The sequence below is a fragment of the Xiphophorus couchianus genome, chromosome 5, assembly GCF_001444195.1.
Source record: "Xiphophorus couchianus chromosome 5, X_couchianus-1.0, whole genome shotgun sequence".
Lineage (NCBI taxonomy): Eukaryota > Metazoa > Chordata > Actinopteri > Cyprinodontiformes > Poeciliidae > Xiphophorus > Xiphophorus couchianus.
Window position 1 is genome coordinate 31550814 of NC_040232.1, and position 12682 is coordinate 31563495.

The 12682-nt window shown below is 39.4% G+C and overlaps 1 protein-coding gene across 4 annotated transcripts in view; it reads left to right on the forward strand.

Moving 5' to 3' along the window:
- Nucleotides 1–12682, forward strand: part of add3a (adducin 3 (gamma) a) — a 115423-nt gene that overhangs the window by 25693 nt on the left and 77048 nt on the right. For 3 of the 4 annotated variants that reach the window (XM_028018237.1, XM_028018238.1, XM_028018240.1), the window contains one exon: nucleotides 6612–6709. The gene's annotated coding sequence lies outside the window, so the exon portion shown is untranslated. Of the gene's footprint in view, nucleotides 1–6611; nucleotides 6710–6782; nucleotides 6881–12682 lie in introns of those variants that run through there. The other variant, XM_028018239.1, reaches the window with a different exon arrangement.

The window sequence follows — 12682 nt, forward strand, 5'->3', positions numbered from 1 at the left end:
TTCGTGGTTTCTGAGCGACTTCTGAAACAGTCTTCAACAGGCTAACTCTGAATGCTTCTCTGACGACCATTTCCAGTTTGGGTTATAGTTTCCAACTCTCCGGAAGAAAACCACAATGGTATGCACGCCCACAACATGCTGGCTGGTAATTGGAAACCTCAAATATGTTTTGAACTTACACTGTGGCTTAGCTGTAGTGTCTTCATAAATAATGTAAAGTTCTTTCTTTTTTGTTTCCTTTGTTGATAGCAAAAATAGTAATCTTGGTCTTATTTACCAATTGCCTCAACATTTAGGGGATGATTGGAGTATTTCACGATCAAGCCATGCAAGGACTTGAAAACATTCCCCTACTGTCGGTCCTTGTCTGCTCAGCCTCAACAGAATCTAAGCATGTATAAATTAATTTTGCCACCTTTATATTTAATTAACTTAAAGTCTGTAAGATTGGCAGCAGAAAGTTGTTCTCGTGAGGATTGTTCTGAACAGAAACGCTCGACGCTGAAGCGCGTTTGTCTGGATTTCTCTTTGACTGAATCTTTCAGTCTTGCTTTATGACTTAATGTCTCCCTCTGGATCGCACTGAGATGAAACTGAATGTCGATCACTCTTACAGCCTGTATTTAATTGCGTTTGTTTAACACGATATCGGTAACATTAAATTTATTTGGCCTTTTCCCTTTTGCTTTCATTCAAATGAAAAGAACTCCATTAAATTAGAGTTAAAGTAAAAGACCTAGATATAAGGATTATGCTTGGAGCCTAATTTTATGTCATAATAATAAACACCTCCCAGTCTTGTTCCAGATATGAACTCATTAGGGGACGCTGTTATTTTTTTGCTGTCACAATGCATCGAAGTCAATAATGAACAGATGAAGCAGACCTCCCTGCATCCCACCACACTTGGTCCGAACCCCCCCCCCCCCCCCCCCCCACCACCTGAGACTTAGATGAGGTTAAAAAAAATGTTCTGTATAATTATCAAAGCCAGATGCGTGGGGCCATTTGTCATGTTAAATTATTACAACAGTCCACATTTGCTCATTAATATTGCATTAGGGACAGAATTGTTGACATTTTAGAGGGGAAAAAACCTCATGAGTTCATGAGGTGGCTCAATGAATAATGTACAATATAAAAAAAAATAATAATTTCAAGCTTTTATCTAAAACTAATTTATTGGTATAAATCTGTTAGTTAGTGCTCGTCTTACAGTCACAGGCTCTGGGTATTGAATGCAACAGAAAGGGTTTATTTTTTAGCATTGCGCAACTTTCATTGTTTTTTTGATACATCCTACACATGGGTAGTATCAGACCCAATAAAAGATGCAAACTAAAAAGAGTTTTTAAGTATTTTTCTATTAGCAGTTAGTGTTTTAGCACGGTTTTCTTTAAAATGAGAGTTAAAGTGACATTAATTTGAGTTTTTCACATTCTTTCTAGAGTATCTGTTCTCAATGTTAGATGTTTAATGTCAAATGTGGGTGTAATTTACTTTTATTTCTTAGCCAGCAGTGAGAGGTGGATTTCATTGCGTCCGCTGCTCTGGCTGCTTTATCATGTAGTCTGACCACATGTGGGATTTTTTTTTTAAAGCTGTAAAACAAAAACAATGATTTAACATAATAAACTAACTGCTTTAACAGACATTGCTGTTCTTTGTTTTTTTGCCAAGTCATGTTTTGTTTCCAGAACTGGACACCATCCAGCAGGCCAATGCAGGCAGCTGCAGGTGAATCCTAGCAATAGCTCTGGGGCTTTTTAGGGGATTTTAGCTTACGTCAGCATTTGCAAGCTTTGCTGTCCCCTTGTGCTTGCTGGTAGTGAATAGGATTGATGGGGTGTGCGTGCAGATCGTTTATACGTGGAGAACGTGTGTGTGTGTGTATCTACTAGTATGTGCTGTGTGAAGGGGTACCGATGTATGTATTCATGCATGTTTTGTTGTTAAATGGAAACAGAACCTCAGGAAAAATGTTCTGTACTTTGATGCTGCAGCTTGGTGTGTGTATGTGTGTGTGTGTATTTCTCTTGGCACTACTCTTTATGTTTTTGATTAGGCAATGCTGAAGATTACTCACATGCACCAGTGGAAAGAACCGCTGATTATGTCCAAGAAACTTTCTGGGCTTATTTTTGGTCCTATGTGGAGAATCACACCAAATTAAAACCTGATCAAGTGTAAAACATAATATTGTAAACAAGCTTTTCTTAAATGGATTTATCAAATCAAATAAAGCTGTCTTACATTCAAAGATTTATCAAAAGTGGAAATCAAATTGGACATCCTATTTTCTGTCACTCACAAACGTACACCATCAAGGACTCCCCAATGAAATTACGTCGTAGTGACTCGCCTTCTTTTGCAAAAAATAAAAGTGGAATGAAACGACAATATTCAGGACCGCGGTGCTACAGACAGAGGCAAATCCTAACTAAAAACTAAGCCTGAATCTGAAATTAGAGCTAAGCTAAGGTTAGAACGCAAACTTAATGCTGATGCGTCATAACAGTAAAACAACAAAATATGCAGCTGACAGTCGTTGCTCTGGGAGATGATCAGTAAAGAGGAAAATGTGCGATTTGCAAAAGTGCCGTCTGATTGATAAATAAATACAAATATTCTCTGTGGATAAATCAGTTATTGTTTGATAGGTCTGTACGTTCTGGGATCTATATATGAATTAGCTTTTGTTCAGCTCACCAACTGGTGAAAGGTTCCCCTCTTTAGTTTTGTCAACATTTAGAGATGTTGGGTTTCTACCAGTCGGTTAAGTGTTGCACCTCCTCTGTGATTGCCATTTCATCTTTACTGCTGACGAGAGCCACTGCAATTGTTTCACCAGCAAATGTGATGATGCGGTTGTAGGTGTGGACCACTGCACAGTCGTTGGTCATCAGCGTGAACAGCAGTGTGCCGAGGCCATAGCCCTGAGGGGCTCCAGCACGCCGTCTGATGGAGTTGAAAGTGTTTTTACCTTTACTGAGTAAGACCCAGTTCCAGAGGCAAGTGTTCAGGCCTGACAGAATTAGATTCTCTGTCAGGTGGTGCGGAATGACGATGTTAAATTCTGAGTTGAAGTCTGAGTAGCAGTCGCTCTTCACCAGATGTCAGAGCGCCATTGTTCGTCAAGTGGGTAGGGCGATGTCTGCAGAGGGTCCAGTGAGGGTGAATGCTTTGACTTGATGTTCCTCTTGACGAGTCGCTTGAAGCATTTCATAAATATGGGCAACAGGACGATGGTCAATGGGAAAAATTGTCGTGACAGTGGTGTTCAGGGACATATTGAAAATGTCCGAGAGAACCGTGACCAGCTGTTCAGCATATCCCAACCCAAACTGGGCATAGAAGATGTTCAGCACATCTGGGAGGGAGGCTGCGGTATCACAGACAGACAGGCATAGTCTGTAATTGGCAATTGGCTTCCTGACATACTGCTTGCGATGAGTCTTACCTCAGCCAGCTGATGTGGATTATGTCGACGTTTGGTGGCCTGGGGTTCGCAGCAAGCCAAGGTCACAAACTGTGGCTAGCAGCTACTCTGGAAGAGTTGTGTTTTCCGGGTTTCTTGTATTTACAAGAAATTGGCAGTTAAGCACATGAGCCCCATGTCACTTTGATGCTCAGACGTACAATATTGATCCAGTCAAGCTAATACAGATAACCATGTTGCCATTAAAGTATATGTGTGCAGATTTTGAAGCGTCACATTGGAAAAGGTTGACGGAAACGGGAAAATTCAAAATAACTTCCTCAATTTTGCAACAAAAGTTGTTTTGTTTTGTTTTTTCGCTCGCTTGAGTTCGCTTTTAGATTTTCCAAAAAAAAAGGTAATTCGCTAAAGGATTCAGATGTGCTGAATAAATTTGGATGTGGCAAATGATCCCATCCACTGGTGGGGCTGTGCCTTAATAGAGGCCCAAAACTTGGAAAATAAAAAATCCAAACCTCCAGCACATAGGCCAGGACTTTGCAGGGTGTTGATGCAAATACCCCTACCTTGCCTTTTTTTTTTTTTTTGGCATTTTGTGACATTTTAAAAAAAATGCTCAAAATATGGAAATACCTCTAGTTTGCCTTTTTAAAATTTTTGCTGTTTGACATTTTAAAAATTTGCTCAAACTTCACATGACAGTTGGATGGAAACATAGCTATTAACCCCAATGTGAATCCTATGTTGCTGTCACATTTCGGTCATAAGAATGAATAGAAACGTCATAAATTACAGACCTAAACACAACTGGAAAGATAAACAGAAAAAAATATGGAGTGTGTCATTTAAGTTTAGATTTTGAAATTTGAAAAGATCTCATTTGCCTTTTCTAATGGGACTTAACTTTATGTCTTTCTCTTCTTAAAGGACTTACTGCGAAAAATTCTAGTAATAAATAATAGAGATGTACATCCCTTTATAACCTATAGAGGCTGCGGAGCCTCTGCATAATTTCACAAAAATATGTGCTAAAGTTAGACCAGGCATCCAGCTCTAGCTATGCTGCAGAAGGCCAGATGGTGAGGTTTATTCTGGGACAGGTATGCTCCGTCTTACGGGCTTGGTTAGACACTTTGAGAAAATATCTGCAAGGATCATTTTTGTGTCCGTATGCCATTTAGTTAATTTACATATCTTGCTTTAAAAATGACTTTGTGGGGATATTTTTCTTTTCTTTTTTTTTTTGCGAACCTAAACTATTACTTGCAAACTACAAATTACTTATGATAAGGCATTCATTCTAGTTGAGCTTCAACAAACCGCAGCTCCTCGCAAATAGTTTCCAGCGTGGGAGATTCACTTGCTTCCAGGGTTGATGAAAGATTGATCCTCTTCTCCCAGACGCAGCTTGACAAACATAAAACCACATTTACCTCATGGACAAACCGAGCTAGCAGGGAATCCCTGCCGCTAAGACGCTAACAGCCGGTTATGCAGCACATCAGTGATCCCGTGTCTTCAGTAATCCCCACTTTTTTTTCCTGATTGAGTGATTGTGAACTGATACAGGCTCAGATTGTTGACTTTCTTGGAGCTGCTCTTTGTTATGGTCAGTGGGGATATTGTTTTGGTTCTAATTGTTGAATATTTTGGTTCTAACCTTTAAATTCATGGTTTGACTCCCTACGTGGAAACGTTTGCACAAGAATTGGCAATTAAAGGTTCACTGAAAGGATTTACTTCAATTGTAGCTTTTAGGTCAGACTCCAGTTCATTTCTTCACTGACCTTTTAATAATTGCATGTCTCATCATGCGTAAACAATAAAATCCTTGGCTTCAGTCCATTGCATTCAGTTGAAGTCTCAGTGATGAAAGACCGCATAAATCAGAGGGAGTGCACAAGTTCAGTGGGTAGAAGTGGAATTTAGTAGTACCTCTCCAGTTGAGCACTAAATCTGGTACATGTCATGTAATGTCAGCTTTCAATAACAGACTTTGGGTTTCTTTTTTATCCTCTTTGACAGACAAAGAAGTAGGAGTTACAGATAAGTCATCAAAAAACCAGTGGAAACGAGCAAAAAAAAAAAAGGTTTTATTCCCTGATTATTTAAAAAAGGATTAACCATTTTAATTTCTATATTTTTATATGAATTTAAAAAATAAGAATCAGTCTCTACAGGAAGTTGCAATCATGACTATAAAAGCAAATTCACTTGTCACTTGCTCGTTTTGCGCAGACTTCACAAACTGTTGCAGCTTTTACGCAAATCTGACCAATCACAATAATTTTTTTCTTCATTTCCTACTTTTCTGACCAATCAGTGGAACTCAACTGAATTTCGACCAATCCTCTTAGCCTCCTTCTTATTTAACTTCCTGTTTCACAACTCTTGAAAGCCAAATCTGCAAGATGAAAGCATGTGTGATGCCAAATGTTAACATTTGCCTTTTTTTAAAACATTTTTTGGAGCTGTCCAGCTAGATTTGGTGATACTGTGTATAGAGTTCATGTTAACTTGAATGACCAATATGGATTTCTTCTTTTGCACTCTGATGAACTCGTCAGGACGTTGTTATTTGCAGTAAGGGTGTTATTTCAAGAAGCGCAAACTTTATCTGCGCTTTAAACATCAGTTATGGTAAAATACTGTCCTTTTTTGTATTTTGGGAAAGTTTATGTGCAGCAATTAAATTTGTTTGTAATGCCATGTTATGGCAAAAATGAAGCTTGAAAAATCCACATTAACCGCAACGTTTTGAAAAAGTGCTGCAAAATCAGTAACATTATGGCTGCAACAATCACAAAAAAGAAAAAATAAACCATCAACACTCTGACTGAGCTGGGAATTTGAAGTTAACTCTGCAAGAGGAGGACGATAAACTGCAGAAAAACATTTCTAATTTATTTAAGATTATTCTCATCTTTTCTGCCACCATGTTGTTGGTTTTTTAACCTCTTTGCTCACAGTTGAAGAACCTCAAGGAGCAAAGAGGTTTTAAACAGCAACCAAAAAAGCCACATTTGACATCTTCATTAGGCCAGTCTAAACAAAAAAAGAAAAGGGGGGGGGGGGGGGGGCTCTGTCACCTCACACTGTGTGATGCATGTGTGAATTTAAATCACCCCTCCCCCCTTTTCCCTCTCAATTGTCCCCCTCTTCTCTCCCCCAGTGTGCTGGCCAGTCCATTGCAGTGCTTTCCATCAGGCAGACATACCAACGGAGGCTGCCGGTTTAGAGGGAGGAGAAAGAGAGAGCGCTAAAAGGAGGGTAAGAGGAAAAAAAATAAAACGGAGTGGGAGGGGTGCAAAAAGGGAAAGAGGGCAGCAACAGTTTTGCACTGAGTTCTGGCTGAATGAGAGAGGCGTGTTAGAGCGAGGACTCGCTGCAGTGCAGGTGGATCACAGCTGAGGAGGAAGGCTCTGTTCGGCTGTCCTGCAGGTTTGTTCGGCAAATTCCTCCACTTTTAACAGCCGCTCGGAACATGGACGGCGCCCCTTTCTCTGCCGTAGTCTGAATGAATGAATGCTGCTGCTGTTCGTCATCTGTCAGGGCTGCCGTAGCTCAACTTTCCACGCTTGTCGTTTTTATCTTCTAGACCTGCAGTGCTAACAACGAGCTCATTGATTTTTATCTCGGAAATTAAGCCTCCTCGGTCACTATGGTAACTTTATAGAAGTTTCTGCTGTGTTTTTTTTTTTTTTAAGTTCAGTTTTCTTCAGAGCAGCAGAGGCCATTTTTCCCTCCTTTCAGATTGAGTTCTTTTACTGTGGAGAAGAATAGAGCAGGGAGCTTTGAATGGCTTTCGCTATGCATATGAGAGGTGCCGCCTTCTCAAGTGTCAGCATGCTTCTGGGAAGGAGGCGGGGGGGGGGGTTGCAGAGGAGGGTGTGTGTAGGTGTGTGTGTGTGGTGGCTGGTGCTTTAACCCTCTATCCCTCACCCATAAGAGATGAGTTGTTACCTGTGTTCTGTCTTGTACATGTCATAAAATCTGCGTTTTATCGTCAGAGATAACTGGAGCTGCTTGGCGGGTGTCCAAACTTTTAACTGCTGGCACAGAAAGGGAAGTGCTGCATTGAAGAAGTGCATCATTTCCAAAGCTGTTTGTTTGCCGCTGACAGACTAGGGATAAGGAGACTTTTATGAGGTGCCAGTTTATTTTTGACTGTTGTTTTCTGCTCCCCCCCCCATAAAAATCCCCTTTAATGGCTGTATAATCATCTGACCTATGAGGAGGTTTGTGGTTTTGTTATTTATTTCCATGACCCCCAAAATGCCTCCTCATAATGACCCTTTTTTTTTGTTGCAGTGTGTTGCTTGGAGTGTTTTCCATAACAATTTAGTGCTGCTTGAAGGCCACTTTTTTACCTCTTTAGAACGCAAAGAAATCACTGGAACCGTTTCAGATCAAGCATTTCTGACTTTCTGACTTTTCCCTGCGCTCTCTGATGTTGTGATCTGGGACCCAGTTGAATCTTGTTTGAGCCAGAGTTGTTTTTTAAGGTGTTGAGTAAGATTTCTGCTTGCGCCGAAGCTCTCGCCACATCCTGTGGCGCAGATCACAGTATCTGCAGGTGAGTCGGTTCTGATTGATACCTGAATTCAAACTTAACAATGTTTATCTGTTAAGTCCGAAAGGTGCATCTCGATGTCAGGAAATATCATAGAAAAGTGAATTATTTCATTTATTTTTATTGAAGTGAAAATCACGTTATGTAATTTTATTGCACATTGTTGTCGTTTCTTTAGGTTTTTGTCGTACTGATGTCCTTTATTTCCAGTTTTAGAAAGAAATTTGGCGTTGAGAAAAGACAAACTAATTCCAAGGGCTCCCAAAAAACCTACATATCCTAACTTTTTGGTGATATACCAATTTATTGTGATGTTCCTGGATTTGGTCAGCTACAAAACTGTAAGTTGGATTAACTTTCAATGTTGTTTTTGACTCACATCTGATGTGAATCTTCTATAAAGCTCTGATACGAAGGCGAAGTTTGTCATGTTAATTGCTAATAAAGGAGGGAAATGTGGGTTAATCGCAAAGCAGGTTTTAATATTCGGCAATATTATTGCAATATTGTGTTTTCCTAGTGGATTCGGTTTATAAACCTGTATGTAACCTCATCTTTTTTTTGTTTTTTTCCTAGTTAGCACAGCTGGAGTTCTTCCCTAGCTGCTTTCAAATAAAGTCTGACATCTGCTCCGATAAGTCAGTGGCTCATGTCAGTGGCACACCCTCATACATCTTTTAGTCAAAATTAACTTCAAGATTCACCCCGAAGTGCACACCTCGCACTCGTCGGCATGGTGACGGCCTCGCGCTTTTACAAATTTCAGCTCGTTTAATCAAATATTTGTGCAGCTCGTTTTTTTGGGGGGTTTTTTTTCAGAGAAGCAATAAAAGCAGGACCCTTGCTGCAGGCTTTGTTTGCTCTCCTCTGAGGGTTCCACATTGTTTCATGAATGACTTTGCGTGCTGAGCTCTTGAAAAAGGAAAAAAAAAGAAAAGACGTTGCTGCTTCGGGCTAAATGATTTGCAGTCGCGCTGGTCTCGATTTCATCTCCCGAGGTTCTGCGCTATCCCCACAAATCTAACTCCACATGCCTGTTCTCGGGTCGAGGGGTTTGAGATGAGAATTCAGACACGTTTTCTCTCCGACTTATTTCGCTCCAGCTCTTATAATTTTGATAACGTCCTTAAAGTCAGAATGTGTTCTCTCCCTGCCGAGGCTGAGGGACCGAGCAAATATTTAATGTTTTTGTGAAATACAATCGTGTCTAAGTCAGCTTTAGTGCCTCTCCGGTTTCTTTTCCTTGTTTCCAATTACTAGTGCTTATGGTTTAGTTTATACACAGTTTTGTGCAAAAATTTCAAATCTGTCTCTTTAAAGTTTTTCATTCCCAGGAGTCAGGATTACTTAAAGTCTTTTAAAGAGATATTTCCTAAACACTTTTGTAAATTACTGCAATATAAAAGGGAAAGTGACTGAGATTACGCTTTTTTTTTTCTTTTTTTTTTCCAGAGTTGTACTTATTAGGTCTGGTTATATGCAACCAGGCTGTGGTTATGTGTTTGTTGCGTTGTTTGCTGGCTTGCCATCCCATCATTATGTCATCAGCATGGTTTCCAGCTGTCTGCACCAGCTGGACTTGATTTTGTTTTCTATAACGTCATCTCCAACCACCGACTCTGTGTGCATATATCCAATGTATGCATGTGACTGTGAACACATAAATCACACCTTCATAAACCTGGGATTTGTCATTCAAAACTAACAACAGAGCAGAGTCACCTGGTGGGTCATTTCACTTCATGGGATGGATGTTTTTATTTGATGACTAGGATTAGGATCTGATTAAACTGCTGATCTTGGTGTTGAGTTAAACCAAACGGGTCCTGAATAGAGAGAGACTGGAACAAGTTAATTCAAAGTTCAGATTTTTTTACACGTTTAGATCATTAAAAAAACATGCGAAATGGTAAACATTGGATCTGAAGTATGTGCGACTTCCTTCAATCAGACTTGCTATACAAATAACCTTTCAGGGCTTTTATTAGAATGAATGAATGAATGAATGAATTGTCACTTTTCTCTATTACAAAAATAAAGCTTCAAAGAAAAAATGTTATATTTGAAGTATATAGTATTTAGTTTAGTTTGGTATTTATGCAATTTGTTGAGTTTCGTCATACAGTAAATACTGCATAAACTTCTACATAATAAGATGAGGTAATTGTCTGGCTTCCTGCTTCTACAGCAATGAATTTAAGCTTCCTGATGAAAACCCAGGGATATGTGCAGCTCTTCCAGGCTCCTCGGATCAAACTTTTGGTTTCTAAAAGCAGATCCCAGCAAGTGAACTCCTCAGCTGATGGGGAAAGAACTCAACAATACATTTTATTTTGTAGGGGTTCGATCAACCGCAGATATTTTTTTAAACTTCCTGTAAATGTATTAATGACTTTAAAGACGCAGACAAAATACTCTGTGCTTTGGGAGCTTGGAAGCGGGAGTGAATCCAGACCTAGCTGCTAATTTTGGTCATAAGATATATATTTAGATTTTGAAAACAGCTGCAGAGAGAGGATATAAACGAAGAGCACGTAGCGAAAATATTTGTAGAATTTTATCTCTAACCCTGGGATATTTGCGCAACCGAGTACATTTCCCTACATTCCTGTTAAGTTCTACATTTATACAGTGTTTTCAGCTTTACTTGTTGAGTTGAATCACTGGGACTCTCATTAGACCAGATAAGCTCTTTAAAGGGTGCAAATTCTGAACCTTTTTAAAAGCTAGCCAGGATTTGGTTCTGCTGTATCACTCAGCATCAAAGTGATGCCATTCCTGTTCCACTCTGTCTGCGGTTGGCGCTAAAATGGGAACGAACAATTTGAAAGGTGTTTTATGAGCATTTTTATGTTTAGCAGCTCATTGACTTTTACTATAATTTATTTCAAAGGCCCTGAATGAGTGCTAATTTCTCAATTCCCCCCAGGCACTCGATAAAAAGAGGGTTTGGAGACGAACGCATCTAAACAGTAATGGTTCACCTACTGTAAGGTATTTAAGCTTGTATCCTGGGTGAAAAATATTTAAAAATGATCATCCCATGACTAATTTGTACGGTGTATTCATGCAAAAACTTGCTGAAATCAAATAATAGTCGGTGAACAAACTTTATAGTGGGTTTACAGCAAAAAAAGAGAAAAAAGTTAACGGCAACATTCGGTTACAGTACCCTGGAAAAATATTGAATTTTTATCACACAGCTTTATTTCAATAGTTTTATTCTATCAGCAACTTCTCCCACTTGAGCTGTTGATCTTTGCAGCTCCTCCAGAGTTAACCAGGACCTTTCTATTTGACTCTAATCTCCCTTCACTGCTACACCTGGGTTTTCTCCCATTGAAATGGATTACTCCGGTAGAATTTCAACCAGGCTAATCAGCGAACAGAAAAAGAAGTTGTGAACGATGTAGCACGGTTTGGGGGATGGGGAGAAGTAGGGGATGGTTGTTTACAGAGCAGGCGATTTCCGGTAAGTTTTGTAGTGTCAATCTAGCGTATTATATACTTACGTCACTAGCAAAAATTTGCAATTGGGTAAAGTTTAAAATCTGCACACCTCAAGCAATTGTTTCTCAACAGAAGACAGTCCAGACCCTCTGTACGAAGCAAAGTGTAGAACAAGGAGCTGGTTTTTACCAGGCTATATGTGCATTTAACACATTCTTCAGATTTTTGTTATTAAAAATCATGTCGTTATCTCCCCCAATTCAAAAAGATGGACTGCTTTGTGTTGGTCTTTCACATAAAATCTTACTTGGGTCAGACATTGTGGTTGTAATGTAGATTGAAAAAGTGAAAACCTTGAAGGTGAAAACCTTGAAGCACTATGAATACTTTAGCAAGGCGCTACCGCGACAAATTACATATTACGATTGTATTCCTGGGATCAGCCACAATTTTTTTCCCCCAAACCAGTATCTTCATCAATCAGCATAAGAGCTTTTGTCTCTTGTCAGATGTTAACTCTGATTTATAGAGTTTTCCTTATAATATCTCCTTTTCTACTTAACTAAAGCCTGGAAGTCATTTGTGAAGTCAGTGCTGGGGTTTATCCTGTCCAGAAGAGATAAATAAGTAGACATCAGTGCGTAGATACTTTGGTTTGACGTCCATGTTCCATCGGGGGAATTACATCAGTGGTGAAGACGAGCTCATCGCTGAACCATCTGTGGTTGACGTTTGGCTTAAGCCAAACCTAGTTACTAAAGTGCAGAAAATTTCCACCACTGCTGTTTTTATTTATTTGTATTTTTTTTATTTTAAGAGACATCCCAAGACATGAGAGCAAAACGGCTGGTAGAAAAATAGAAGAAATATGAGCTCATGGTTCACATTTTATTTGTTTCGTCTCTTATTTATTGCAGCTCACATCATTCAGGAAAGGTTGGTTCAGAATTTTCATTCTGAAAATGAAACCTAAATTAAATGTTGCATTGTGAGGAGTACTTTGGGGGAAAAAATGCGAAGGCTTTGTGTATGTGTTTGGAAGGAGAGGGGTTGGCCATGCCATATTTGTTTGTATGCTACAGTGATAGAGATGTAGCATAAGATTGTCGTGGAAGGACTATTTAAGCTTCTATATTCTGGTTTATGTAGTTTTCTGTCAGACACAAATTTAAGTCGCGCACAGACATCTTCACTGTGTTCTGTGGTTAAGGCTATTGGTA